Source organism: Choloepus didactylus, chromosome 20 (genome assembly GCF_015220235.1).
Source record: "Choloepus didactylus isolate mChoDid1 chromosome 20, mChoDid1.pri, whole genome shotgun sequence".
In the NCBI taxonomy this organism is placed as follows: domain Eukaryota; kingdom Metazoa; phylum Chordata; class Mammalia; order Pilosa; family Megalonychidae; genus Choloepus; species Choloepus didactylus.
In genome coordinates, this window is record NC_051326.1 from 36,590,051 (window position 1) to 36,605,004 (window position 14,954).

General features: G+C 44.3%; 1 protein-coding gene across 2 annotated transcripts in view; it reads left to right on the plus strand.

Moving 5' to 3' along the window:
* Nucleotides 1–3,965: 3,965 nt before the first annotated feature.
* The window catches only part of BLK (BLK proto-oncogene, Src family tyrosine kinase), a 77,070-nt gene continuing 66,081 nt past the window's right edge, over nt 3,966–14,954 (plus strand). For both annotated transcript variants that reach the window (XM_037812720.1, XM_037812719.1), the window contains exon 1: nt 3,966–4,164. The gene's annotated coding sequence lies outside the window, so the exon portion shown is untranslated. The remainder of the gene's footprint in view (nt 4,165–14,954) is intronic.

Consider the following 14,954-nt stretch of genomic DNA (forward strand, 5'->3'; position numbering starts at 1 on the left):
TTTATGCTTATCTTACTTCAGCTTCATTCAGTTTCTTAACTCTGTAAATTAATATTATTCACTAATATTAGGAAATTTTCAACCCTTTTTTTCTTCAGATAATGTTCCTGTGACTTTTTCTCTCTCTTCACCTTTTGGTACTCCTCTTGCATTTATGTTTGAACATTTTACATTGTCTGATAGGTGTCTAAGTTCGTTTTTCATAAATCTTTTTGCTCTCTGTTCTTTGGATTTGACAACTTTTATTGCTCTATCTTTGAATTGACAGGTTCTGTCTTCTACCATATCAGATCTGATGTTGAATCCATCTAGTAAATTTTCTATTTTAATTTTTAGTTCCATAAATTCCATATGATTCTTTTTACAGTTTACATTTTCCTGTTGAGATTTTTTATTTGTTGGCCCACTGTTAATGTATTTTCCTTTAAATCCTTGAATATAACTGCTGCTTTGAAGTCTTTGTCTGCTAAATCCAACATCAGAGCCCACTTGGAGCCAGAATCTATTGACTGCATTTTTTTTTCTGAGTATGATCAACGCTTTCCTATATCTTTGCATGCCTAGTAATTTCTAGTTGAAAACTGGACATTGTAGTGACTCTGAATTCTGTTTTATTTTCATGGAAGTTATGGATTTTTTTTGTTTTATTAACTTTTTCCTGGGCTTAAGTTGCAGAATCATTCTCCTCCATGGTGTGCAGCCACTAATATCACTGCTCAATTGATATTTTTACTATTTTACTTTGTTTTTAAACCTGGTTCTCCATAGGTCTCCTCTGTTCCTGCATTGTTTGTTGGTCAGGCAGACATTATATTCAGACACCTCGAGCACATAAGTCTTCCACCCTCTGCTGTCTGAGCCATGTGCAGCTGGAAGAACGCATTCAAATCCACAGGAAATTCTCAGGTCTCCCTTGGCTTTCACTGTCCCATTTTCCCACTCATGCATATTTTAGCAGGTAGCAAGGGATGCATGGAGAGTTTATTTCAGCCCTTTCATGCCACTCTTATTTCCAAGATTTCCCCCACTAAATGTCTGGCTAAACTTCTGCCTGTCCTGAAACCAGTAAAGCTTTAGTTTTTTGCTTCCTGTCTAGAACTGACTCTGTGACCTTTAACCTGTAAAACTGTAGGCTTTCATTTCCCCACCCAGACCACCTTTAGCTGGTAAAGCTGCTGGCTTTCTCTGAGAGCCCGCAAACCAAGTCCACCATTCCCACTAGCAAACTTGGTTTGCAACATCCAATCTAAGGGGTAGAAGGATCCCCAGGCGAAGAAGGACAAAGACTCATAGCCATTCTGATGCAGTAGCAGTTTTTCAAGTTTAAAACAGTTCTCAATTTGTTTTTCTGCTGTCCTTTGGTCATTTTCCAGTGTCCTGAAATTGTTGTTTTTGACAATATTGTCTACAATTATCTTTATTTACTTCAAAGGAAAGTTGTTCAAACTTCTTACACTACCATTCCTGAAGTGAATCTTGGACTGCATTATTTTAATATTTCATCCACTCAAATATTCTATCACCTACAGCTTTTGATTTTGATCAGAGATGTACAGCTGTGAAGAGGCTGCTGTAGGGACATGGAAGGAGAGCTCTGAATTTTGCATAAGTTACCTCAAATGTGCAAAAATAAGTGGGGGAGCCAGTGAGGCTGAACACCAAACTGGGAGTTTTAGAACTGAGGTCTAGTCTCCGTCCAGCCCTGAGAGGCCTCTCTGAGGTTCCCTAACAAAAGTCTCTAACAAAGGACACCCCTAGCCTTACCTAGCATGCCTCACTGCTTCCCATCTTCTCCCCCGGGTCCTTTCCCTGCTTCCCCTCTGCCTGTCTCATGGATTCTGTGACTCTCTGGGGGTGAAAATGGCAGAAACTAACTTTCACTTCTGCTCAGACACCTGGGGCCCAAGAGTGAGGTCATTTCCTTGTTCTCATTTGACTGGCTGCTGGAATCCATTTTGTTTTCATTTTTGTTATCCAACCCCTGTCAGTTTGGGGCAGACAGAAAGGGGAAGGTTTTTTTCCAGGTCACACAAAAGCCAGCACACCTGAACCTCCCTGCAAACCCCCTCACCCCCTCTGCCTCCAACCTTAAATAGATAAGCCAGAGTCAGATTTGGATTTCCTCCTCTTTCTATAGATATCCTCTGTAGCCTTGTGTCCAAATACATAAAATTTGTTCCAAAATCATACACGTTAGCCCCATTGACAAAACATTCAGGCAGCACTGCAGGATCCTTGTTCAGTAAAATGTTCAGCCCAGTAAAAGGATGCCTCTGAGAGTTTTCAGGATTCTTAGTCACAAGTTCCATTCAAAGCCGTCTCCTTAGTTAATTGCTGCCTCCTGCATGCTAATACTCTGCCTTGTTGAGCCTTCTGTGCTGCACTTAGCAGACTGCCATTGCAATTGCCTGTTTGCTGGGCCCCCTTCCCCAGCTCCTGAAGGCTGTATCCCTCAGAGGAGGACCACTCTTATTTATTTCTGTATCCCTAACCTCTAGTGTTGTGCATGCTGAGCAGGTAGGCAGTCAAAAACTGTTGTTGTGTTCACTGAATTGAAGTAACAGACCTGGTACTCTCATCTCAAATGAGTAACTTTTTAAATCATAAATTTAAGGAGTTTGAGATTCTTTCAACTTGTATTTAATGCTTAGATACAACTATTGGGTGTCATCAGGTATATATAATAATAAATTAATAATAGGACCATTATTGAGCACATTCAGCATTCTGAACACTGTTCTGGGCACTTTGCTACCAAGGACGGAAGAAAGACAAAGCAGTTTTAAAGGTCAGATTTGGGGCTTGAATTAGGCATATTAATGTCAGCTACCAGTTTTTTAGAATTTACTATGTGCTAAATACTACAATAGATATTTTTTACACATTTATCCATTTATTCCCACAAAAGTCTTTTGGGAAAGTGAGCAGACTGTTTCCAAGTTGCCTTAAAACTCAAGAACTCTATGCTGCAATTGCTCTTTCCTGAAAGCTCTTTCCTACCATAAATTCACAATGAATTATTGGCTTGGTCCAAAAATCTGAGGAATGAAAGTGCATGGGGAAACTGAGATTCTGAACTGTGATCCTAGGCCAAGAGTAGAAGCACATCTGTCTGACCCCCACACCCAACCTCAGTATTCTCAGACAATAAAGGGGGTAGAGGAACCTACCCTTTGGCCCTTGGTGATTCTGCTGGATCGGAGAGCAGGTGACCCACAGTGGCCCACAGCGGCCTGAGGTCATCTCAGTCCCTTCTTATTCCTGTCAGTCTCTCAAATTGTATAAGACAGAACACCACCTCAAAACTGTAGATGTTGGGGTCCTTTTCTCCATTGCCTCCAAAGTTCTCTGCTCCCTGAGTTTTCATAGCCAGGTGAAGAGTCTCGTTTGAAGAGGCTCTGAGATCAGAATCAGCATTAGCATTTATCAAGAGCCAATTCCGTGTCCATCATTCACACCCATTTTGCCATTTAATGCCCAGAGGATCCTGTGAGCTAGGTATTATTAGCACCATTTAAAAGACAAAACAAAAACAAGGCTGAGAGTAGCTTGCTCTGGCTCACACAGATGGCAATTGACAGAACTGAAGCCCTTCCCATTATGCCAGGCAGTATTCGTCAGCAAGGCAGTGTGAAATATCTTATAGAAATTAGATTGGAGGTTTTCTAACTCTGCAAATCTTGGGGCAGGAAAGACACCAACCATATTGTTAAAAAACCAAAATCCCATAAGAAAGCGTTTTGGTGGCAAAGGGGCAGTGTGACAAACGTGGCTCAGAGCCAAGAAATGATCGGCTGTCCTTGGCCCTTCTTCACCAGGTTTTCTTGGGCAGAGGGATCTGATGGCCCCAGGGAGCCCCACAGGTGCTTCTGAAGCCCTGGGCTGGAGGGGCGGGGCTCATGTCGAGCGCTGAGCTTGCTCCTTGGGGCAGCTGGTGCAGCCCAGATCACAGACCGTGGAAGCTGCCACCTCTGCCTGTTGCCTGCTGTCGACAGGAAACCACCAGCTACATAAACTGATTGAGATGAGAAGAATTCATCTGGAGATGTGCTTTTTCTTTAGGATTGCATCAGGGGATGCTGGTTATAACTAGAAGGCCCCTCCACCGTCAGTGCCGTCAGGATTAGAAGAGACATGGTGAAAAGCCACTGAAGCACTGCCAAGGTAAGGCCCTGCATCTTCCGGTTTCTTGACCACCTCATTTCTTTAAATTGGGCAAATGGTGCTCTGAGGCCCAGAGATGGGAGGACCAGGCAGGAGCACCGTGATGGAGATAATCACTAGAGATGGAGGGAATCTGTGGTCTTTGCTGCAGCTGTGAACAGATTGCCACATCATTGGTTTGTTTCTATTTTAGAGAGCTTGTTTGATTTTAAAGAGTTCTCTGTCTAGGGTAGAGTCTGCTTCCTGGTCTTTCTAAGCCGGAAAGTGCAGAGAATACGCCACAGAGGAAAGAAAGGACGTGAGTTATGGGACAGAGAGACTGGGATGGAAACTCGGCTCTGCCAGCTAAACCGAGGCTTGAGGCAAATTACTCCACCTCCCTATAAAAGATGGTAATGATACCTACTGGGCAGAGCTGATAGAGGGTTAGCAGTGTCTTATGGGGAGTGCATGGCTCAAGATAAATGATAGGTTGTTGTGAGTTGTGGTTGTTGGTTTTGTTTTATTTATGTATTTATTTTAATGAGGCTGCTCCAGTTTTCAGACCTTGAGAGGAGGTGGGACAGACTAGATTGAATGATGACCTTTTTGGCTGAGATATCTGTTTTGCCAAGAAAGGACAACTGTGAAAAGGAAAGAACAGTTGACAATATATATTTCAAAGGGATTTTTTTAATTCTAGGGGCTTTGACAAACTTTCGCATCATTTTCTAATTTGCCATTGGTTTCATCCTCAATGACTCACATTACCAAGGAAATAAAAAATTGCTGTAATTATGTTTTGGGTAGTTACGTAGAAGAATTCTGTATAATACTTGTAGATACTACTCCTTGCAGGAGGTGGAGTTTAATTTCCCTTCCCTTCAGTGTGGGTTAGATTTAGAATAGAGCATGGGAAGGGAAAACAGTAACTCTGTAGGAACCTGGCAGACATCACCTTAACCAAGTGGTCAAGGTTAAGATTACCGATGACCAATCATGAACCCTTTGATACAACGTGATGAGGACACTTCACCTCTGCAATATTCTTCTCTCAAACCCATAAACCTAGTCTAATCATAGGAAACACCAGACAAATCCAATTTGAGGGACTTTTTACAAATTACCTGACCTTCAAAAACTGTCAAGGTCATGCAAAACAAGGGAAGACTGAGAAACTGTCACATACCAGAGGAGACTAAGGAGAAATGAACTCGGAATGCAATGTGGGCTCCTGGAACAGAAAAAGGACATTAGTGGAAAACTTGGTGAAATCTCAATAAAGGCTGTAGTTTAGTTAACAGTATTGTACCAATGTTGATTTCCTAGTTTTGTCAAATGTACCATGGTCAGTAGGATATTAACATTAGGGGAGGGAATTCTCTGTACTAACTTTATAACTTTTCTGTAAATCTGAAATTATTCCAAAATTAAGTTAAGAAAATTATACCCATCGTGACTTAAAGCGAAAGTGGTCAAAATCAGGATTCTTGGGAAAAACTGGCATCTGTGACCCGGTGATTTTATGCCCTCTATTTGAATATTCCCAAAGACCATCGCAGGCCTTGCATTTTTACTTTTCTTCCTCCCACCCCCCACCATATGCCGGATGGGATGGCTCTGTATTTCCCTCTCTTTGTGGCATTTCTTATCAGCTATTTTTTCATTCAGCACACGTTTGAACCCTCACTGTGCCTGGAGGCACATGACTAAACACACCCAAGTCTTCCCAGCAAAGCTCCCTGAGCTGGGGCGGGCTCTTGATCCCCAAGCTCATGCCCAGCCACTCAAACCTGACCCCCTTGGGTAAGGATGCAGGTCGGGCAGGGGTCAGTGAGCATCCACCCCCCCTGCATGGAGTACAGCACCCCCATCAGGTGAAAATCTGTGCCAGCCAAGCAGCTGTGAGTTGAAGGGTAGGAGTGGCTGCAAAACACTTCTTCCCTGCATGGGAAGTTCGGCAGGAGGGATATAGAGTGGGTACTCAAAGAGCCAGCACCTGTTTGCGTGATAGCCCTGGCCTGGGAACCCTAGCCACAGCAGCAGTAGGTGCCAGCCGTCTGCAGCCAGCATCCTGCTTATCAGGCTCAGGTGTATGGAGAGATAACACCAAGCCAAGGAAGCCTGAACCACCCCCTCACTCCCCCACAACCGCCTCCACCTCCGGGCTCAGCAGAACAGGTGTGTCCTTGTTTAAAGGTGACGCCTCTCGCAGATTACAGAAATGCTTCCGAAACAGATGGGAAAGAAGAAAGAATTATAAAGTCATAGGGAGATAGCAATTAGATGAAAATCACAACACTTAGATGAAAGTCACAACAGCTGGGACTAAAATATCTGCCCTGTCAATCTCCTGCACCCCCCACTGCCAACCCATGTGCTTTGCTTACACAAGCCAATCACTGTTCCTGGAATACATGACACCTTTTCTCCTGCTAGTCCCTTTGCCTGGGGACTACTTTCTCATCTAAGCAAATCCTACTTGTTCTAATGTTCAGGGCCAGTTCCAGTATCTTCTCGTCTGTCTCCAGTGCCCCAATCCACCGATGTTCCCATGAAACTCCAGCACATGCTTAGGCTTGGATGAGAGCTCTTGTTTGCAGTTGGCCTCTCCCACTGGACCTGGGCTCCTCCAGGAGAGGGACACATCCCACACTTTTCTCCGTGCCCTAATACCCCGCACAGTGCCTGGCACACGGTGGGACTCCATCAAATGGTGCTTGAGTGAGAGAAACACAGACAAACCCTTGCATGCAAGTGAAGATTGATTCTTGAAGAAGAAAGGACAAAGGAGGAAAAAGCATGTAAAATTCAATCAGTCTCTATTTCTTTGCTGACACATCATGGCATTGTAAGAATTCAATGCAAAAGCCCTAATTCTTGGTTGAGTCTAAAGTGAAGAACAGGCAGTATTTCCATTCTTCCAGATCCCATTTAATTCTCAAATGGGAGGGTGTAGGATATATAAGACTCACCAGGGGAGTGCTTGTAGATTGAAAAGGCATGTTCAGTATTATAAATCCTTGATTTATTTTTATTCAATATTTATTTTGAAATCTCCAAAAGGAGAGTGTGATTTTCTTACGTTTCTCAAAGGAGGAAATAGATCTTTAAAAGCTTGAGCAAGGTGAATCTAGGTATTTTGCAATTTTCCCTGGGTTCAAGCAGGTCAGCGTGTTTGGGTCTCAGCGCTGGGGCCATTCGTGAATTGCGTTCACTGACTCAGCCTTGGAAATGTCTTTCTCGACGTGGGCACGCTGGCATTGGGCTTGGGCTTAAGGCGACTGCAAGAAACAGAGGTGGGGAACCCATTAAGGCATTTATTGCTGAGCTGCTGAGGCCGTGGCCCACCACTCCATCCGGGACCCCCTATAGGAGAATTTCAGACTCTAGACCCAGGAAATCCACGCTTCTGTCTGGCAATGCATGTCCTACAGACACTGTAACTATTCAAACTGATAATTTTCCACTCGTTGCTTTAGGTTCTAGGAAACATAAAGCCCAGTTGGCTTCTAATCATTAGCCATTGTGCAGCCGCTCACAGTCTGTTTTTCTGTGCACCAGTTTTGTGCAGTTTTTTTTTAATTAAATTCAGTTTTATTGAAATATATTCACATACCATACAGTCATCCATGGTGTACAATCAGCTGTTCACAGTACCATCATATAGTTATGCTTTCATCACCCCAATCTATTTTTGAACATTTTCCTTACATCGGAAAGAATCAGAATAAGAATAAAAAATAAAAGTAAAAAACAACACCCAAATTATCCCCCCATCCCACCCTATTTTTCATTTAGTTTTTGTCCCCGTTTTTCTACTCATCTGTCCATACAGTAAAGGGAATGCGATCCACAAGGTTTTCACAATCACACTGTCACCCCTTGTAAGTTACATTGTTACACAGTCGTCTTCAAGAGTCCGGACTACTGGGTTGGAGTTTGACAGTTTCAGGTATTTACTTGTAGCTATTCCAACACATTAAAACCTAAAAGGTGTTATCTATATAGTGCATAAGAATGTCCACCAGAGTGACCTCTCGACTCCATTTGAAATCTCTCAGCCACTGAAACTTTATTTTGTTTCATTTTGCTTCCTTCTTTTGGTCAAGAAGATGTTCTCAACCCCACGATGCCGGGTCCAGAGTCATCTCTGGGAGTCATATCCTGCACTGTCAGGTCTCATGTAGGAGGGAGGGCAGTGAGATCACCTGCCAAGGTGGCTTAGTTAGAGATGTGCCCAGTTTTATTTTTCTGCCCTAACTTACCATTTTTTTTTACCTGGTTTTCACTCCTATTGTATTTTATGTATTTTCATAAGTGGCCCCAAATCTTTTTGGAAATACCAGGAAATGAATACACATATAAACAAAAATAAGAGAGCATTTCTGAAAATGCCTGGTGTGGATGTTCATTTGGAATTGGGAGCCAGCCTATGCTGAATAGTATCACTGGAATTCTATTATAGTTATACAAATAGCCTTAGTTTCACTTGCTTATTTTCACAGATATTCTGCATTACAAAAATTACATATAATTATTTCATTTTAATATTCTTTCTATTCTTGCCATTTCCGTCATGCAACCAGATTTTTAGAAATAAAATAAATTCGTTTTTAAAGAAAGTATCTCACATAATGATAGGATCAAAAAGAGTAACCCATTTTCAATATTTCAGTTAAGTGTCTTCATGGGAAAAGCTGACCTCTCCTTTTTCTACAAATTAACATAGAAAGAGTTATTTCCATTTTGTGGTGTCTGTCTGTGTATCTGATGTCTCCTTGGCACATTTTGGTGCTGAGGGGAAGTGTTAGGTCAAGATAGGTATCTTATCGAGGACAGCAGTGGTAATACCAGTAAATGTTTAACAAGAAGCTTTCTGGGAAAATTAGGACACATATGTACATACACACATAAAGTTATCATAAATTTTACTAACATAAAGGATGTGTAGCCCATAATCTACAAATAATAACAAAATGTACAATATTCTTTATTATATATTCCATATGACCAATTGGTCCTCATAGAATGCTTTCACCAATTTTTGTGAAACGCTCTTAACCATAGCCAAGCTGTGGCTGCAAATGATGGACAAATGGACTGTTGGCATGAACATTGGGTAATATTTTCATTTATGTTAGAGAGTTAGGCCAAAGTGAAAACACAAAAGATGTAAATTGGAACTGTGCTCATTAGTCCCCGCCATGAGTGACTTTTTGCCAAATTGAATAGTTTTTAAATACTCAAAAGACTTCCTCAATATTTTGTGCTATTCAGAGTATAACTGCTACAGACAGTACACACTTTAAAGTTTAATCTGCATTGTTAACATTTTCTCTATCACTTAGGTCTAGAAAATCCACAAAACAAACCAACCCCAGATTCATAGCATTTACCTATTTCTTGGTATAAATTCTCTCACTATGGCCAATTTCAAGTCACCAGCGTTCCATGGCTAATCGTGGAGCTGGGTAGAGTTGCTGTAGCATGTCTTCATGTAGTACTCTCACCCCACCGAGGCCAGAGACATAAATCACCTCAAGAGCATAAATAAGAGTAAAATGTAATCAAATAATTAGGAAGTGATGAGGTTTGTGTATTTATCACCTGTGTTAAACAGAATTTATTTAATTGTAATTTTATATAATTTATTTTTTATAATGCATGTGCCTAACAACCAGCACACAAAATTCCTGAAAATATAACAGTTGGCTCTTAAAAAACAGTACAAGCTGACCCCAGCACACCGCTGACTGAGAGGCAGAATATCTTTTTATTTTTCCAAAATTTTTTTAAGCACCATTCTCAATCTTGAAATAAAGTTCTAAAGATACCCAGTTAAAGAGATTTTTATATCTACTCATGTTACTTTGAACTATTTTTCTCCCTCTAGAAGCCGTCATCCTTCTAAAGCTCATGCCATCCAGTTCTAGTACACGCAACCCCCTCCCCACACACACACACACATACTTTTAAAAAATATACTTTTCATTTTAAAATTTCCAAAATTTACAAATACTGTATGCTCACCAGCCACCAACTCCCATTTCCCTGCTTCCAGAAGCCTCTAATCTACTCTCTGTGAGAGGCTGCTGAGCAGGGAGGAAAGCAGAATGACCCGAGTGCTGAGCCTGACAGAGGAGGCCCAGGTGCCCGCTGGCCCTGCTGTGTGCTCGGTGGCAGGCAAAGGGGAGGGTCCCGGCCCCAGATGGAGACCTCTCTCCCCACAGTCATCCCGCCCCTGCCCAGGGGCTGCCAGCTGGCCACCTGGCTCCTAACCAGGAAGGCTCGAGGCTGCAGACAGGGGAAGGATCCATTCTGCAATTCTCCCATGGAGAAGGGCTGCTTTTCTGTGTTCTCCTGAACCAGAGTTTCCTCCTCCATCCTGTGCTCGAGAACCCTGTAGGTGACCCTCTCCCGAGAGGTCTTTGCTCCCGTGCCAGCTTGAGGGAAGAGGCCGAGCGATTCCTGGTGGACCAGGGCTCAGCACGGAGTTTGAAATGATCAGAGGGGGCTCTTTGTTGACTGTGTGAGGGCTGAGACGGCGAGGAGACCCCTACCTACTCGTGCCTCCTCCTGATGACCAGCCGAGTGGCCCACAGAGGAGGGAATAGAGACCCTGTGTCTGTTCTGCTGCCTCACCCCAGCTGCAGCTGCCCCCTCACTGGGCTGTCAGGGAAAGGGACCCGCTGCCTTCCTCCCTTCCTGGTCCAGTGCATCTTCCTAGGCTCTTTCCCTCCACACTGGTACCGAGACCAGTGCCCTCTGGGAACCAGGAGGCTGAAAGCGAAAATTACAGCGTGAGGGGCTCCCGGCTCAGAGAAGAGGGGCAGTGCCTTGCAAGCAACGTCTCCGCAGCCTCCCTCTCACGCTCGGCCCCAGCCTTTAGGGAGATCTCATTTGCTTCCCCGTGCTTACCTCCCAGAAGGGCCACGCTCCTTTGTGGAGTAGGAAAGAGTGTGAAACCTTTTACCACGAAGCCCCTTGATGAGAGCGAGTGGTGGTTTGCGTGGACGCTGAGAGGCTACGCCATTCATTTTCAACGGCATCAACCCCCATTTTAAAACCGGGTGCCCCTAACTGCTGCTTTCCCACGAAACCACTCTCTTGTCATGTGCACTCCACCCTCACCTTCTTATTTATTTTTGGATTGTCAGAAAATCCAAAATATGCACAGCCCGCCACAGAAAGACTGCCTGTATGTACAAAAATTGGCAGTGTGGATATTTGGTCTTTCCTCTCCTGTTGAAAACCCACTGACAAATGAGTGAAAAGGGCAGAAATAAAGAATGGGGGAGAAATATGCGCCTTTAACAGCTGTTTTTGCCCATATGTATAATGCTGTCATAAAAAATTTGGATTTAAAATCTTAGTTGTTAAATACTTTAGTTAAATGCAGGTAGAAGTAGCTACTAGCTTGGCCCCACTAGAGAAAGCGCTCAAAAAACGTTGATACTGGTGGTTTGCTCCTCAAGGACCCATCTAAGTGGCCGCGAAGTGCAGTCCCCCACCCTCACTCCCGGGGGACATTAGGCCTGAAAAGGGAGTGTGGTAGTTTCAGCACTGGGTACACTGGAGCTTCACCAGCAAATGGCACTGGGGGTAAGGGAGTCCACTTTGCAGCCTGTCTTAGGGAGTTTATAATTAGGAAAAAAAAAAGGTGGGGGCATCTCTGTAGCCATATCCCAGGCAGGGAGTTACTGCTCTAGGGCACGCACCCACACGCACACATGCACACACACGCGCACACACGCACATCCCTGTAAAAGGCAACAGCAAACCACCCACTGCAACAAATACCATCGCCAACAAAAGTAAACTAATAACTCCCTACTATAAAGAGATTCCCAAGCCTCATCATTTGGTAGAAATACAATTGCTGGAAAGTTATATATCTCAAAGTTATTATTATTTCTATTATATTATTTCTATTATACAAAGTTTCCTGCTCCTCTGCCTTCAACTATTCCAAATGGGTTGTGAGAAGGGAGATTGTGCCCACTTCCCATTCCATTCAGGCCAGTCCCAGCAGAGCAGGTTTGTAGCTGGCAGTTCAACCCTGGGGTAGTGGGGGGTGAGGGGGAGTTGGGGCAGTGTGAGAAAGCACCACAGAGCCGCAAGCAGTGGAGGACGAAGGAGACAACGAAGATGCCAGACCTTGTGTCTCTCCCTCCCAGCTGTAGGGACACAGAAGAAGCTGAATCTGAAATCCTTGGATCCTACCTCATCGTTTACACCTCTGGCAAGAATGACTAATGACCTGGGCATTTCCTGGAGAAGGCTTTGTTCCTCATAGAAGAAATCGAAGTGTGGGGGAAGCAGGAGTTTTAGCAAAGGCAGAGGAAGACCTGGAACGTTGGCATCTAGATGAAGAACCTGACCACAGCCTTCATCCCGTTCCCCTGAGCGAGGGCCAAGCTGTGACTACGTCTGTCCCCCCTTCCTCGCATTTATCCCCAATCTTCATTGGCTTAGTTCAGGTCCCCCATACCCCTGGCCTACGCAATTGCCACATCCTCTGAACTCACCTCTCTGCCTTTAGTCTCTTCCATTCCAATTCTCCGACATGTGGCTGGCAAGGTCTTTCTGAAACTCAATATGGCTGTATCACCCCCATAGGGTCAAACTTTTGCTGACTCCTGAAAACAAAGTCCAAGCCTCCTGTCGAGGCCTCCAGAGATGCCCACAGTCTGGCTCTCCTTTTCCAGCTTCTCTCCCAATGACCTTCCCTAGCACTCTGGGCCCAGCCCAGCCAGCCTTGGAGCTCCATCACATCCAGAGCTTTTGCCAAATGCTTCTCTCTGCCCAAAATGCCCTCCTCCCCCAAAGAACTCCTATTTGTACTTGAAGGTCCAGTCCCAGTGTCTTAGCCTCCTTGAAGCCTTCTTATCTTTGTTCCTCTCTGCCCTGCCCCCAGCCTACCCCGGCTTGACTGATAGCTTCTTCTCGGCAGAAGCATGAGGGAGAGTTGAAAGGACTTTGGGCTTTGTGCCAGGTGGACGTGGCTCTCCATCCAGTTCCCCGTTCACACAACCCGGTAGTATAACCAGTTCCCAGTCACACACCCAGAATGGCCGGGGTGTGTTCCTGAGGTCACACAGATCTAGTGGCCACCCTGGCCCTGAGGCCTAGGCCTCCTCACCCCTCACTGCTCTCTGGCCATCTGTCTGCCAGGCCAGGGGGTGTATCCCTCTAAAGCAGCTTCGAAACAGTCTGCTTGCAAATCTAAGGGGAGGGCAACTCAAATGCTGCATAAAAAGGGAGCTTTTTGTCTGATTTCTTTATTCTCTTTTACCTTCCCAAGGTCATGCAGCAAGAGAATGCTCAGGAATATGTATTTGGTTTATTTATCATTTTTTTAAAAAAATGTGTTAGCAAGAATAATGATGCTAAGTGGAATCTTCAAAATTGTTGACAATGACACTAGCTTCATAGAAAATGGAAGAGTCAGTCAAGCAAGTTTATTACCAATGTGTTTCTAGTCTTTGGAAGAATGTCTGGTGGGTTCAGGTAAATCTGACAGAGTGTAGATTCATGTGTGCTGGGTATGAACCTGTCTGCAACTCAGTTTGTGAAAAATATAACATCTATTCTAATACCTTAATTCCTGCAGGAGGAGTGGAAACCAACCCCAGTCAGTTCAGTGTTCTCCCCCTTTTCTCCAGGGTTGGTCCAAGTTCAGGGGGCGGGGGGGTGGAGTTTAATGATTCTCAGGACCCTGGGGGTGGTTTCCCTGCTGTGTGTCATTAATTCATTCAGGCTCCTGCTGAGATGTCTCATTCCAGTCTTGGCCCTGGCCAAGTCCTTTCCCAGAACTTCCGTGCCACATCTCGGGGTGTGGGAATCCTGACGCCATCCTGTGCCACACCAAGCTGTGAAGATCTCTGTGATGCCACCTCAAACCCATCTGCCTAGACTGACTCAGCATTTTTCTTGGCTGGTCCATGTCCATGTCCTCTGGTCTAGGCCAAGAATTGCCTTTTGTTTCTACTTTCTGCTTCCCTGTGTCAGCAAGTACAGAATAATCTCAACCCTGTGACTGGGCTCAAGTGTGGGGAGGGAGCAAAATGACAGACAAATAGAAGAAAGAAGAAAAATCCATTAATATCTCAAAGAACAGGTACCTGCTCTACATGCTGACAGAATGTGTAAACAACTTTGGGCTCGTTGCTTTGATCGTTTTTCTAAAATATAGTACAAATGTAAATGTATATATTATGAACTCTGTTTATAAAGTTACTGGGTTGTAGGGACACGTTTGGAATGGGAAGAGTGAAGGTGCCAAGGGAGTCCAGGTGGAATTAGGGATGAGGGATGGTTTGTAAATTAGGTGGAGTTGAGGGGAAGGGTGGCAGGGATTTTAGAAGAAGAAAGCACACAGGATGGCCTTCCTACCTGTGGTAAAACCCTTTCCCTGTGAATGAGTCTAGATCTGCAGTGAAGCTGACCTGGAGCACCCTGGGGAGGTTGAGATGCTGATGGATGCAAGTGGCTCCCGCCAAGAAGCGGGATATTAGTCTGAAGAGGAGCAGGTGTGGCTGCCTGATTAGAGGTGAAGACACCACCCATATTTCTAGGCTGCTGGGAGCTTTTCAAGGGCAGGGAAAGTCAATCCTTTAAAGGATCTTTAAAGGAACAAGAACCTGGTTACACCAAAGAAGGTAAAAGCTCCAGCTCAGGAGGCTAGTGGAGTGCTTGGAAATTAGAGCTGGCTAATCAGAGAATGCCTGTGGGCAGAGTTGAGGGTTTAGGGAGATTCAAGGATCCTTTTATCTTTATATAAGATAAAGCTGAGTGGTGCCGTAAAT